This window comes from Mastacembelus armatus, chromosome 6 (assembly GCF_900324485.2).
Source record: "Mastacembelus armatus chromosome 6, fMasArm1.2, whole genome shotgun sequence".
NCBI lineage: Eukaryota > Metazoa > Chordata > Actinopteri > Synbranchiformes > Mastacembelidae > Mastacembelus > Mastacembelus armatus.
The window spans coordinates 23,740,244-23,756,501 of record NC_046638.1 but is presented as its reverse complement, the minus strand read 5'-3'; the positions used below and the strand labels follow the sequence as shown (position 1 = coordinate 23,756,501).

Sequence of the window (16,258 nt, the reverse complement as noted above, 5' to 3'; positions counted from 1 at the left end):
TCAGACCACTTACACAGGAATGAACTATTTGAAGATTTTCAATCAGGATTTAGAGCACATCATAGTACAGAAACAGCGCTATTAAAAGTCACCAACGATCTTCTCTTAGCCTCAGATAATGGACTTGTTTTTATACTTGTCCTCCTAGACCTTAGTGCAGCATTCGACACTATTGACCACAACATCTTATTACAGAGACTGGAGCATGTGACTGGTATCAGAGGAGCAGCGTTAAAATGATTCCAACCCTATTTATCGGACAGATTCCAGTTTGTTCATGTCCATGATTAACCTTCCACACGCACAAAAGTTAGTTATGGAGTTGCACAAGGCTCTGTGCTAGGACCGATTCTGTTCACCCTGTACATGTGCTTCCTTTAGGCTATGTCAGTAGGAAGCACTCTATTAATTACAACTGCTATGCAGATGACACTCAGTTATATCTATCTATTAAACCTGTCAACACAAACCAGTTAACCAGACTTCAAGCGTGTCTAACTGACATAAAGGCCTGGATGACCAGTAACTTTCTACTTTTAAATTCAGAGAATACAGAAGTTATTGTATTTGGGCCTAAAAACCTATAATTTTAGAAATAACTTTTCTAAAGTTATAGCTATAGCCTCCAGCACTACTGTGAAATACCTTGGAGTTATTTTTGACCAGGACATTTCCTTTAACTCACACATAAAACAAATCTCTAGAACTGCCTTCTTCCACCTGCACAACTCTGCCAAAATTAGGAACATCAAAATTCCCCAAAAAGTCCATGCATTTGTTACCTCAAGGCTAGATTACTGTAACTCATTACTATCTGGATGTCCCAGTATCTCTATAAAAAGCCTCCAGTTAATCCAGAATGCTGCAGCCAGAGTCCTGACAAGAACTAGCAAGAGAGATCATATTTCTCCTATATTAGCTTATCTTCATTGGCTCCCTGTAAAATACAGAATAGAATTTAAAATCCTTCTTCTCATATACAAATCCCTTCGTGTTCAAGCTTCATACCTTAAAGACCTCATAGTACCATATTGGGGCAGTCGTGGCCTACAGGATTGAGAGTCGGACGTGTAACCTGGAAGTTGCGGGTTCGAGTTTCAGGACCGGCAGGAATTGTCGGTGGGGCGGAGTGAATAGCCAGCTTTCTCTCTACCTTCAATACCGCGACTGAGGTGAGACTCTTGAGCATGGCACCGAACCCCCAACTGATCCCTGGGCGCCGCAGCAATGGCTGCCCACTGCTCCAGGTGTGTGTTCACGGTGTGTGTGTCTGTTCACTGCTATGTGTGTGCACTTCGGGTGGGTTAAATGCAGAGGGGAATTTCGAGTATGGGTCACCATACTTGACAATAGTAGTCACTTTCACTTTCACTTTAACTTTCATTATCCCAATAGACCTTTAGCTATCAAGCTCCTCTCCTGTGGAAAAAACTGCCCAAGAACCATCGGTGCACTGAGCTCCCCTACCCTAACCCTCCCTTCCGTTCCCCTCTCTTCCTCTCCTCCCACCTCATGTATATTCCACCATTGAATGTCACTAACTTGGTGCTCTCTCTCTCCCCTAGTTTGTTCTCTCTCCCTCTCTCTCTGTTCTCTCTCTCTGTATTTTCTGCAGGTGTTCCTGGTCCTGGAGCTGTATATCGCTGATGTGCATTTACTGGCCCCACTAATCTGCAGTGTCTATTTGTTGTTTATTGTTGCTGTTCGTTTCTCTCTGCTCTATCCACTCACCCCAACCGGTTGAGGCAGATGGCCGCCCAAACTGAGCCCGGTTCTGCTGGAGGTTTTTTTTCATCCGTTAAAGGGAGTATTTCCTCTCCACTGTCGCCAAGTGCTTGCTCATAAGGGATTTGTTGGGTTTTTAGTTTTAGTTTTTGTAAAGTGCCTTGAGATGATTTGTATTGTGATTTGGCGCTATACAAATAAAATTTAATTGAATTGAATTGAATTAATACCTCTACTTCCTGGTCTGTGATAATCAAAGTGTTTTACTCTGTGTTTTTATACACAGCGTGTCTGCGAATATACCTGTGTGCGTGTGTGTGTGCGTGTGTGTGTGTGTGTGTGCATGCGTGTGTGTGTTTGTGTGTGTCTGTTTGTGTATATGCATTTGCATGCATGTGAAATTGTGGTCCTTCAGCCACAACAGAAAATGATTCCCCTCTTTCTCAGGGGCAGTGAATTAAGAGTTTTTGCATCCAGTGCTTTTTAATGCTTCAGAAAGCACAGCCAACAATTAGAATCAGGAAAAATGTGGAAAGGTATGATTATACAAAGATAAAAAAAATTACTGTTGGAAAAGAAAAGATTAGCACAGCTCACTGCACTTTAGTACCCAAACAGTTTAGATGAGTGTAGCATTAAAACTCTATGTCAGTGTTACTGGTCCTGCCAATGAGCCAGATGTTTACCATGTAAATGTCTAAACATCTTCAGGGGTGTTGTAATGATGACAGCAGTGTGCGTGATTAACACACAACATAGCTTTGTGGCACTGTGTGATTATAAAACATCAGGAAACACTTTGTAGTTTTGTGTATTTAGGTTTTTGTACCTGTGCAGGTAATTACCATGATATTTGCAGATGACATTGTCATCTGTAGTGAGAGCAGGGAGCAGGGTGGAGGAAAATCTTGAGAGGTGGAGGTTTGCTCTGGAGAGCTGAAGATGTTGAGGTTCTCTCTGGGAGTGACGAGGATGGATAGGATCAGGGATGAGTACATTAGGAACAGGAGGAAGACCAAAGAGGAGGTTCTTGGACGTAGTGAAGGAGGACATAAGGATAGTTGGTCTGGGTGAGGAGGATACAGAGGATAGAGTTGAATGGAGACGGATGATTCGCTGTGGCGACCCCTGAAGGGAGCAGCCGAAAGGAAAAGAAGAAGTACCTGTGCAGGTAATTCTAGTAGGTTAAAATAAGTCTGAGTGTCAGTCATGGAGACATCACAGTAAATGTACTGCTAATGCTTGGCAGATAGTTCCTTCATACATTATCTATGTTCTACATTATGTCAATTCTGTTCTGTTTAATCTGTACCATAATAGCCAAAATGGGTAAATACAAAATTTCTACAATGTTGTTTGTATTTTTTAAATGCTCCACCAGTGCCTATAATCTGAATCTGACACCTATAAGAATTTATTAGTAAAAATGTGTTTACTGCGTTCATTTAAAAAAAAATATAGTAAAAATAAAATTTTCACTAAAATGTCACAACACAAAAAAAGTTAACATTACCTTTACAGTGATCTCAGTGTTGTGTTGATATGTTAAGTTGTATTCATATGATTTTCCATTTTTCCACAGTTGTTTGTGCCCTAACTTAACTGACATAGTGTTCATATTGTCTCACTAAAGCCTGTAAGAGATAATAGGATATTACCTGCATTTCCATTATTGATTATTGATTGATATTACCTGCATTTCCATTATTGATCACAGTATTGGCACTTTTTTACATATGCATACCTCTCACCTCCGTTTTTCAACTTGCTCCACTGCCTCCAATCCACTTACACACACCATTTGGTCTACTTTTTATCACTCCATGCTCTCTGGAAAATTAATATGCAAGTCAGAAGGGTTGTTATGGAAACCTGGCCCCAGGAGAGGTTAAGCTTGTGTTTCATGGTTGAGCTTGACATCACTATTATCTTAGAAAGTTCATCAAGATGTATAAGTAATGAGTGGCCTTGCCAGTCTTGGGACTAATCTTAAACATATATATTCATATCATAAATAATTAATTAATAATTAATATACCATGTCTAGTATGGGTGACCTGTCCAGGGTGTACCCCTGCCTTCCACCCGAGAGAGAGCTGGGATAGGCTCCAGCAGATCCCCGTGACCCTGAACAGGAAAAGCGGGTATAGAAGATGGATGGATGGATGGATGGATGTCTAGTATGTGGTCAGACCACTGCTTAAAATAACCACATCTAGACCCTGGGTCCCATAACAATTATAGACCTATCTTGAATTTAGCTAACCTGTCTAAATTATTTGAAAATATTGTCTTTGGTGTACTGACCGAGCACTGTTTTTTAACAACTTTTTCAAAAACCAATTAATCAATTTTTGATGCATTGCACTCAACTGAAACAATTATTCATTCATTCATTAATCCATCCATCTATACCCTCTTATTCCTAACCAGGGTCACAGGGACCTGCTGCAGCCTATCCCAGCTCTCTTTGGGTGAAAGGCAGGGGTACACCCTGGACAGGTCACCAGTCCATCACAGGGCCACATAGAGACAAACAACCTCACACACTCACACTCACTCATCACGGGGCTCAACTGAAATAGCGATAGTGAAAGTGACCAATATTAGTGAATATCCAACTATATATACCCCCTGCTCCTCCTCATTCTTAGTTTGTCTTTGATACCGTGGAGTACAACATATTCCTTGCTTGCCTGTTTAGAAAAGAAGTTTTTAATTTGTGATGCTGCCTTATCATGCCTTAAGTCACTTTTAACAACAATCTATCCACCACCCCAAACTTTACTTCTGGAGTCCCACAGGGTTCCATGCTCAGTCCGTTTTTCTCAACATATCTCTGCCCAAGTGGCAAGATAATTAGAAATCATAATATCGTCATATTTTTCACTATTACACTGGTGACAGTGTACATTACTATATCTTTAAGCAGCCTTTATTAGTTTAATTTTCAGCTAAACTGCAATCCAATCCTGAATGATACAGTACTTCCTATTCTTTAACTGCAAGAAAAGTGAGTGAGTTTGCAGTTATCTGCCCCACTCACCTTTAATCTTATTACAAATATATGATAATTGCACACTCACTCAAATGTAAATCTGCATCATGTAAATCTTGCACAGTTTTACCTGAAGAAAATGTTTGAGGAAAAAGGACACTGAAAATATTTTTGTTTCATCCTACTTACATTAATGCAATGCCTTGTTATCACGGTTGCCCTGGACTCGTCCTCAGAGCTTTCAGCTGAGTCAAAATACAGTTACACGTCTAGTGACTAGCTCCAACAGATTCAACCACATCACTTCAAAAATAGCTTCCCTGCACTGGCTTCTAGGATACATCAGAACTGACTTTAAGATGTTGGTGCATATTTACAAAGCGCTCCATGGCCAGCATCCATCTTATCTTGTTAAATCCCTTAGGCCCTGTTAGACTGACCACGTTCTGCTGCAGCCAACTTTCTAACTGCCCTTATGTTTGGAAAAAATCTCCTAGTCAATGAGCCTACTATCATCACATTCCATTTGTATGGCAAAAACCTAATCCTTCTATTACAAAACCTAAAGCCTGTTTCCTTTTCTCAGTGTTTTATGGGAGCTTGCATAGAAATATTCTTCTTGTTTCAGCCCTTATGATTTTCATTTTTATTATATTCTACTGTTTTAACTTCATTTTTTATACTGTCCTACCGATTGTGTATCATTACAGTACCTTGTAATGTGGTTTATATTTTAATGTGTGCTTACAGTGTGTTATGAAATGTACTTTAAATAGCAACAAACTTGAACTGTCCTTGGGCTTTGAAAAGAGGAATATGTGGAAACTATCTCACTTGGAGAAATTAAGTAGTTGAGTATTTAAAAAACAGTTGAAGTGTTTGTAGCTGTTAGAGAAATATGTGCACCTTCAGCTTGCTAAAGGCTTTTGAAGATGGTGCCAGATACAGGCAGCTGCAATAGGTTTCTATTGGTAGGCAAAAACACAGGCATGTCTCACACACACACAAACATTCTACACTCAGATACACAGGTACACACTAAACCCACACACAGACAGCTCCCATAGGTGCATGGGAGAAAGTAATTAGTAGGAATAATTCAGTGGAGCATCTCCTCTCTTCTCTCTCCATTTCCCTTAGCTAATAGTAATTACCTGTCTCCCTCTTAAACTTGAGGGGACATTTGTTGTGTGTGTAAATATTGTTGTGTATGTGCGCACACATATACTTTAATAAATCAAGTTATTGTATCTGTATTGAAACTTCATTCTCAATCCCATTATAATTACTCAAAAAAAGAACAGCTGAGAATCTTTTCACTCCCCAAACTGCTCAGTTAACCCCAATAGGATCAGGACATTTTCTGCTGACATGGAAACTTGTCAAGATCCAATTCTTGCTTGATATCATCATTTTACTAATTTGCTTTTTTTTTTTAGCTTTGTGGGTAGTCTTTTAAATATGAATATTTAACCACAAGCCTAATTATTATACATAAAAGTTGTAAAAGTAAGTTATAATTTTCTAGAATGCTAATTCACATTTACACAGAAGGAACAGTCCCAGATTCAGGTGGCAGATTTTGTAAACAAATGTTCTTTGGGAGAATCAATTATAAGCCTACAATGGCTTAGAGGGAGAAATAGATGGAAAGAGCAAAAGGAGGATCATTGATGAGAAAAAAAATAAAGCATCAGAAAATTCAAGCAGCATTTTCCAAAAAAACTAACCATGTTTGCCCAATACCATTAGATTAAGGTAGTGTTTGTAAAAGAATACACATCGTCCCCCTAATAAGATTCCCTAAGGTTACTGAATTCAGGGATAATGTCAGAGATGCTGTTGGACAGTGCAAACAGAGTGGACAAATATTACTTCATGGCCTCTGCATTAATAATTGAGAGACATACCAATAATTCCATTACATAATACTGTTTACAAGTCATTTCAGATTGCTCAGGTTTAATAGTGTCAGATCAGTTCAGTGCTATTCAGGTTCGGCGCATCTCGTAAATTGGATGCTGGTGTAATCCTCACAGCCCTATGGGATAACACAGTCTCCCACTGACATTCATACACAGTCTAAGTGTTGAGGCCATTTGTTAATCTTGTAAACATCCTTTCACTGATCTCTCATTAATTCAGCCCAGAGGATGTAGAGAGATACATAAGTAAAGGGAAAAGACAGAAAAAGAGAGAGACAAACTCACGCATCTAAAAGTGAGTCAATTAACCACCAGTGTAAAGGCTCTTTCTTCTCTTTTACCAATATGCTAATGCAAATCATTTAAATCGGTTCACTCAAAGGTTGCTGTTTGAACACTTTACAAGGCGAGGGGCCATTATCTGCATTTTATAATTATTTAAAACAAAGTGTGTGCCGAAGTGAACTCTTCGTGTAAGCAAGTGAAGATCTATGTGGCCTAAAGCCAGTCTTTGGTTCACAGAAAACACATGTATGCACGCAAAGACAATCGGTCCTGTTACATGACAAGCTACCAAAAACATATAAGCCCCAAAATTAGCACACGCAAAATAGGCTGTAGTGGGTTTAACAGCCCAATGACACGACCATAAACGACACTGCATTGGGTAAGTAGTGTAGCACAACTAAAATAGGCACTTTTCGTATTTTTGCATCAAATATTTGACCAAAAACAGAAAATGCTACCGTGCAAAAAATAAATGCAGCATTCATTCACCATACAACAAAAGTTAGTACAACTGTGCAATATCACTAAATGTCATGATTCAAAATAGTACCGTATTATGTTCAAGTTTAAGCATAAAATACTTGATCTTCTGTATAATTAGAAGCAAACAGGCAGGATGCACTACATTGAAAACATGTAGTGAGTACACCTGTGACCACTGTAACAAAACATTTACCCCTGTGACTTCTAATTAAAACTAATTACACAGACGAGGATATGAAGAGTCTGTGAACACCACAGCTTTCTCAATTTTGCCGGGATTGTGTCTGATGCAACATGACTTCGCATGGTGAGGACTTGCCTGAAGAAGTAAGGAACTAGTCTGTAAGACTAAAAAAAAATGGGACAGGATACAAGAAACCCAACATAAGCTAAAACAGTTGCACTAGTGATCAGGAGGTGCTGGATGAGCTGTACTACCAATAACAGCAGGAGCAGGTCCCTGTTTACACAGGATTGCATCAAAACCAGATTAAGTGATTCTGAGTTGGCTAGGTATCTACATTACAGTATCTATAGAAATAGTGGTCTCACTGATCAGCTGGTGTTAAGGATATTGCATGGACTCAACCTGTACAGTTGGCATTTTCCTCTGGCTAAAAATCCAATCAAATTTTAACAAATGAGGAGGATTTGAAAAGAATAAACATTTCAGTAATTTTGACCAGCAGTATACTTAGTTTTGTTGTGTATTCTATATGAAAAATCTATTCAATCTATTGTACAGGCTTCAGGGTGTCATGCTGGGGGGGCAACTGTAGGCCAGTCTGGCAGAGAGACCACTCAGATCAGAGCAGACACTGAGACAGATGGTGATTTTATAGCAGCATGGGAAAAGAAATGGCTCTTTAACATCAAACCTCAACACACTACTTTCAGACCAGCTGGCCAGACACAAAAAGGATCGTGAGGAAGCAGTCAGACTCTTAAGCAGAGGTGCCAGAGAAATCACGAAACAGCCAAGATGGAAAGCAGCTCTTCCATACTACTTTCTAAGACGTCTGCATAATTATGTTTTAATTTGCATGTTCGAGAGGATAGGGACTGAGAAAAATGAAAAAAGGCAGGCAGACAGGAGAGAGAGAGTCCAAATAAACATTTAAGCCCTCGTTCTTCAATCAATTGATCCCACTCAGCCAAGTAAAACCAACAACAGAAACAACTGGTTAACAGTGCATTAAAATACTATTAGCCTTCCTCTCTTTTTGTCACTCTCCAGGCTCCATCTTATCTGCCTTTGTATTTGCCATCTCCTCAGACTCATCTCTCCTCCCTCCCAACGTCAGGCAATGGAAGTGACTTTGCATAGAAGATAATTGTCAGCCAAATCAACTGCACCACAAACTTCAGCTTCCAAAGCCTGAAGTTGAATCAACACCTCCTGTCATGTTAGCCTGCAATATTTTTAGCAAGGTACCTAATAAGCTGCCAAATGAGTGTATGTACCATTTTACGAACTGAGTAACATATAAGGAACATAAATAACTTTAGAAACCCAGTCAAATTAAAAGGAAAATATTTACTGCCCAAAGTGAAGTTAATTACAGTAAAGCATGTATGTACAAACATATACAGTGTGTCTGTCTGGAAAACACAAAAACCAGTTCTACTTGTCATTGTGTACCATCTACCTGTCCCTTACTCAGAGTTTTTAACTGAATTTCCAGACTTCCTGTCTGATTTAGTGCTTAGTTCAGATAAAGTCATTATAGTGGGAGATTTTAACATTCATGTAGACGTTGAAAATAATAGTCTCAGCACAGCATTTAATTTTATATTAGATTCAATTGGTTTCATTCAAAATGTTAATAAACCCACCCAATGTTTCAATCACACCCTTGATCTTGTTCTGAGCAGATGTTTATCCGACAATGCTGTTAATAAATTTAAGAAAATGATTCCATCTTTATTTACATCTATGCCATGTGCCAACACAGTGGAGGGCAGCTGCCTCAATCCCACTCCCTACCAAATTGATCATATTGTTGACAGTGCTGTAGCCTCACTGCATGAAACGCTTGATACTGTGGCCCCTCTGAAAAAGAAGTTTAGGAGAGGAGATTAGCCCAATGGTATAATTTACATATTCGTAACTTAAAGCAGGCATCACGAAGGCTGGAAAGGAAGTGGCGTTCCACAAATTTAGAGGAAATTTTTCTAGCCTGGAAAAACGATCTAATAACACATAAAAAAGCTCTCTGTAAAGCCAGAACTGCATACTATTCATCACTAATAGAGGAAAATAAGAACAGTCCCAGGTTTCTTTTCAGCACTGTAGCCAGACTGACAAAAAGTCACAGCTCTGTTGAGCCCAGTGTTCCCTTAGCTCTCATGACTTTATGAGCTTCTTTACAAATAAAATCACAACTATTAGAGACAAAATTCAGCAGATGCTTCCTATACCTGCAATAAATGAATCTTCTACTACAGTAGCTCTTGAATCATCTCTAGGACCTCAGTTATGTTTAGACTGCTTCTCTCCCATAGATCTCTCTGAATTTACTGTACAAAAGTAGTTGCTTCATCTAAATGTGTCTCTTAGACCCCATCCCGACTAGACTGCTTAAAGACACCTTGCCATTAATTAACTCATTTTTATTAGACTTAGTAAATTTATCTCTAGTATCAGGCTACGTACCATAGGCCTTTAAGACTGCAGTAATCAAACCCTTACTCAAAAAGCCTAGTCTTGATCCAGGAGTCTTGGCTAATTATTGACCAATATCCAACCTACCATTTATTTCTAAAATCCTAGAAAAAGCTGTTGCTAAGCAGCTATCAGACCACTTACACAGGAATGAACTATTTGAAGATTTTCAATCAGGATTTAGAGCACATCATAGTACAGTGACAGCGCTGTTAAAAGTCACCAACGATCTTCTCTTAGCCTCAGATAATGGACTTGTTTCAATACTTGTCCTCCTAGACCTTAGTGCAGCATTCGACACCATTGACCACAACATATTATTTCAGAGACTGGAGCATGTGACTGGTATCAGAGGAACAGCGTTAAAGTGGTTCCAATCCTATTTATCGGACAGATTCCAGTTTGTTCATGTCCATGATTAACCTTCCACACGCACAAAAGTTAGTTATGGAGTTGCACAAGGCTCTGTGCTAGGACCGATTCTGTTCACCCTGTACATGCTTCCTTTAGGCTATGTCAGTAGGAAGCACTCTATTAATTACCACTGCTATGCAGATGACACTCAGTTATATCTATCTATTAAACCTGTTAACACAAACCAGTTAACCAGACTTCAAGCCTGTCTAACTGACAAAAAGGCCTGGATTCAATTCAATTCAATTAAATTTTATTTGTATAGCACCAAATCACAATACAAATCATCTCAAGGCACTTTACAAAAACTAAAACTAAAAACCCAACATTTCCCTTATGAGCAAGCACTTGGTGACAGTGGAGAGGAAAAACTCCCTTTAACGGAAGAAAAAACCTCCAGCAGAACCGGGCTCAGTTTGGGCGGCCTCTGCCTCGACCGGTTGGGGTGAGTGGATAGAGGAGAGAGAAAAGAACAGCAACAATAAACAACAAATAGACACTGCAGGTTGGTGGGACCAGTAACTGCACATCAGCTATATACAGCTCCAGGACCAGGGACACCTGAAGAAGGTACAGAGAGAACAGAGAGAGAGGGAGAGAGCACAAACTAGGGGAGAGAGAGAGCACAAGGTTAGTGACATTCAATGGTGGAATATACATGAGGTGGGAGGAGAGAAAGAGAGGGGAGGGGAAGGGAAAGGAAAGGCGGGGCGGGGGGGTTAGGGTAGGGGAGCTCAGTGCACCGATGGTCCTCGGGCAGTCTAGGCCTATAGCAGCATAACTAAGGGATGGTTCAGGGTTGCCTGAGGCCAGCCCTAACTATATGCTTTGTCAAAGAGGAAGGTTTTAAGTCTAGCCTTAAAAGTACAGAGAGTGTCTGCCTCCTGAACCCAGGCTGGGAGCTGGTTCCACAGGAGAGGAGCTTGATAACTAAAGGCTCTGCCTCCCAATCTGCTTCTGCAAACTCTGGGAACCACAAGTAGACCTATACTCAGAGAGCGAAGTGGCATATTGGTATAATATGGTACTATGAGGTCTTCATCATTTTGAGACAGGATGTTCCTAATTTTGGCAATGTTGGGCAAGTGAAAGAATGCAGTTCTAGAGATTTGTTTTATGTGTGAGTTAAAGGACATGTCCTGGTCAAAAATAACTCCAAGGTTTTTTACAGTAGTGCTAGAGGCCAGGGTTATGCCATCTAGAGTAGCTATAATTTGAGAAAAGTTATTTCTGAGATTTTTTGGCCCAAATATAATGACTTCTGTTTTCTCCGAGTTTAAAAGTAAAAAGTTACTGGTCATCCAGGCCTTGATGTCAGTTAGACAGGCTTGAAGTCTGGTTAAATGGTTTGTGTTAACAGGTTTAATAGATAGATACAACTGAGTGTCATCGGCATAGCAGTGGTAATTAATAGAGTGCTTCTTAATGACATATCCTAAAGGAAGCATGTACAGGGTGAACAGAATCGGTCCTAGCACAGAGCCTGGTGGAACTCCATAACTAACTTTTGTTCGAGTGGAAGGTTCATCATGGTTATGAACAAACTGGAATATGTCCAATAAATAGGATTGGAACCATTTTAACGCTGTTCCTCTGATACCAGTCACATGCTCCAGTCTCTGAAATAATATGTTGTGGTCAATGGTGTCGAATGCAGCACTAAGGTCTAGGAGGACAAGTATAGAAACAAGTCCATTATCTGAGGCTAAGAGAAGATCGTTGGTAACTTTTAACAGTGCTGTTTCTGTACTATGATGTGCTCTAAATCCTGATTGAAAATCTTCAAATAGTTCATTCCTGTGTAAGTGGTCTGATAGCTGCTTAGCAACAGCTTTTTCTAGGATTTTAGAAATGACCAGTAACTTTCTACTTTTAAATTCAGAGAAAACAGAAGTTATTGTATTTAGGCCTAAAAACCTCAGAAATAACTTTTCTAAAATTATAGCTACTTTAGATGGCATAGCCCTGGCCTCCAGTACTATTTTTGACCAGGACATGTCCTTTAACTCACCCATAAAACAAATCTCTAGAACTGCCTTCTTTCACCTGCGCAACATTTCCAAAATTAGGAACATCCTGTCTCAAAATGATGCAGAAAAACTAGTCCATGCATTTGTTACCTCAAGGCTAGATTACTGTAACTCATTACTATCTGGATGTCCCAGTATCTCCATAAAAAGCCTCCAGTTAATCCAGAATGCTGCAGCCAGAGTCCTGACAGGAACTAGCAAGAGAGATCATATTTCTCCTATATTAGCTTATCTTCATTGGCTCCCTGTAAAATACAGAATAGAATTTTAAATCCTCCTTCTCACATACAAATCCCTTCATGTTCAAGCTTGAAACCTTAAAGACCTCATAGAACCATATTATCCCAATAGACCACTTCGTTCTCAGAGTGTAGGTCTACTTGTGGTTCCCAGAGTTTCCAAAAGCAGAATGGGAGGCAGAGCTTTTAGTTATCAAGCGCCTCTCCTATGGAGCCAGCTCCCAGCCTGGGTTCAGGATGCAGACACTCTGTGTACTTTTAAGGCTAGACTTAAAACCTTCCTCTTTGACAAAGGGTATAGTTAGGGCTGGCTTCAGGTAACCCTGAACCAACCCTTAGTTATGTTAGACCCCCACCCACATGTATATTCCACCATTGAATCAAAGTCCCTAGTTTCTCCCCTAGTTTGTGCTCTCTCTCTCTCTCTCTCTCTCTCCCTGTACTTTCTGCAGGTGTCCCCGGTCCTGGAGCTGTATATCGCTGCTGTGCAGTTACTGTCCCCACCAGCCTGCAGTGTCTATTTGATGTTTATTGTTGCTGTTTCTGCTGGAGGTTTTTTCTTCCATTAAAGGGAGTTTTTCCTCTCCACTGTCGCCAAGTGCTTGCTCATAAGGGATTTGTTGGGTTTTTAGTTTTTGTAAAGTACCTTGAAATGATTTGTGTTGTGAATTGATGCTATACAATAATAAATTTAATTGAAATTTAATTTAAATTAAAATTGAATTGAATTGAATTATGTAGGTCTGACCGTGTGTTCATTGCACTACAGCTGGCTGAAGTGTACATATTGTACTGTGCAGGTGATTCATAAAATTTCAAATAATCAAAAGCTCTATGACAGACATAGCTGTTTTTTTCTACATTATCATTTCCTATAACACTTCAGATTAATGCACTCTAAGTGCACTTTTAGTCAATGAAACGCATCTCCATTCTCAAAGTCCAAGTGACATTGAGTTATGCTAACAATCCATCATGCCTCATTTTCATCATTTGCTCTGCCCTGGGAGAAGGTAAGTGGTGCTGCTTCAGGTAAAGCAGCACATCAACAAGCATATATTCCAATTTTACATCTTATCTTCATAAAGAAAACAGTGTCAACTGCTAAAAAAAAATAGACATGCTCCAGCTAGTAAACCTGATGAAAAAGAAGTGTCTTCTTGTAAATCTTAAGTTGCAATCAGTAGGTTAAGATATAAAGTTCTGAAAAACAAAAGGCACTACATGAATACATCTAGTGTGTCCAAAATCCAACTCTAAAGACATTCACCACTGTTGAACTATTCATGCCACTGAAGTCTATTAAATTTATGTCAGCTGATATGAACTTGCATGATTAAAAATAACAAAGTAACTTGTTGTGGACGATCACGTTTGTTGAGACACACACAAAGCTTGTGTCCCCGTCTCACTAAATCAGCAGCTGATGTGTGGCCATCACATTCTATTGACGGTGTTGGAACAATTTAGGCTTCAATAACATCCAAGTCTGGGTTCCTAGGCTGCAAAATGTGTCAGTAAAGGAAGATGAGACCATTAGGGTATACGAAATACATACATAACGTGTGGTTATGTGAATTTGAGGAAAAGTGGCTGATGTTTCTATGGCTGTTTTCAAATCTGTTTATACAAACTAAACAACAGTACTACTTATAAGAGGTTCTTCTATGTCTATATCTCTATGTCGAAAATTACAGAATAAAATTTGCTGTAGAAAAGTTCATAATAAACTAAAATTAAAATGAGAAAAATTTAAATACTACCACATATTGTCACAATACAGATATTACATTTTGCATCTATTGATAGATACACCATCAAATAAATACATTACATTTTAAATTTAGACTATATTGCAACATGTACCTCCTATAAATTATGTTCAGTGTTTTTTGTCAAAGTTGTCTTCTTAACACAGATATTACACACATAGTATAAGTTTCATGTTTTATCAGACAGCCCATAATCAACCGAACAAATCTGAAACATGAATGAGCCCATTGATGTAAAATGAACTAGGAGCCATCATGAATACTCATGATTCTGTTAAACATGTGTGAGAGCATGCCTTAACCACATTACTCTAAAAAGACACAGCATCAGTACAGCATCAGTACAGTGAAATGATGCGAGCATCTAATCACAACAGCAAAAATCAATAAGATCCTCCTTTAGAGAAACTTACCATGAACCGTGTCCAGTCCTGCTTTCTGAGTGGATAGACAGGGAACTCTGCTTAAAGCTAATGAACAGAAGAACCAAATCTGTCCATGTGTACTGTCCACTCTGAGAATACAGGATTTGGAGACAGACACGGAGTGAGAAGTAAAAGCGGTAATAGGATTACTCCTGTCCATCTGGCCTCTACCCAACGCACACCACAGGCTAAAAATAACACCTCAACAGCTAATACTGCAGATTTGCTAATTCCATCCCAATACAACAACAATTTAGGGTGCTCATTCAATTAAGGTAAAAATGAGTTGTGAATTAAACCCATTGTACTTAATGATTTATACCTAAAAGCCAAAACAACTAAAGTCTTGATGGAACCTAATTTTTTTCACAATGTGATTTATTTATTTTTATTTATTTTATCACAAAATTTACTCTGTTATATTCCAAAGGCTTGGCTATTTTTGCTGACCTCCACCAATGACCAGTGAGGGGGAACCTCTTTCCTGTGTCCCCACAAATGTTGTAACTCAATATTTAAGCTGGGCAGACACTGCAACATTTATTGATCATGTACAAGGTGTTAACAAACACACTACACATTTGATTTGGCCTTTCCTGCATAGTCTGCACCTGCATCTTTCCTGCTCACACTCTATACTTAATAAATCGTGCATGCCTACACTGAACGTTTAAACAGAATGTCCAAACAGGTTTGTTTATTGTTTACTACATCCTATACAAATAAGACTCTGTGTCCTTGAAGGTTATGTCAAACAAAATGTTAATTTTAGCCATTTTACTTTTACAAAAAACAAATAATGAAAAAAGTCTACTGTCCAATGTTATGTTGTTGTCTTAGTGCGCTGCACTGAAGTGACTTGGTCTCATAGTGAAAATGCCACAATCACGGCTGTTGCATCGACTTTGAATACATGTCGGAGTCCGTTTGGATTAAATGTTTCTGTCTTCACTTATAAACGTCAGACAGTGTCATGAGAATCACACCCAGTGATCATCCAGAGTTGTTTCAGTATTATCCATCCATCTATCATCTATACCCCCTTATTCCTAACCAGGGTCACAGGGATCTGCTGGAGCCTATCCCAGCTCTCTCTGGGTGAAAGGCAGGGGTCCACCCTGGACAGGTCACCAGTCCATCACAGGGCCACATAGAGACAAACAACCTCACACACTCACACTCACTCCTATGGGCAATTTAGAGTCACCAATCAACCTGACATACATGTTTTTGGACTGTGGGAGGAAACCAGAGTACCTGGAGAAAACCCACACAAGCACAGGGAGAACATGCA

The 16,258-nt window shown here is 39.3% G+C and overlaps 1 protein-coding gene across 1 annotated transcript in view; it reads right to left on the bottom strand.

Moving 5' to 3' along the window:
• The window catches only part of shank3a (SH3 and multiple ankyrin repeat domains 3a), a 249,953-nt gene that overhangs the window by 188,465 nt on the left and 45,230 nt on the right, over window positions 1–16,258 (bottom strand). The gene's annotated exons all lie outside the window — the stretch shown is intronic.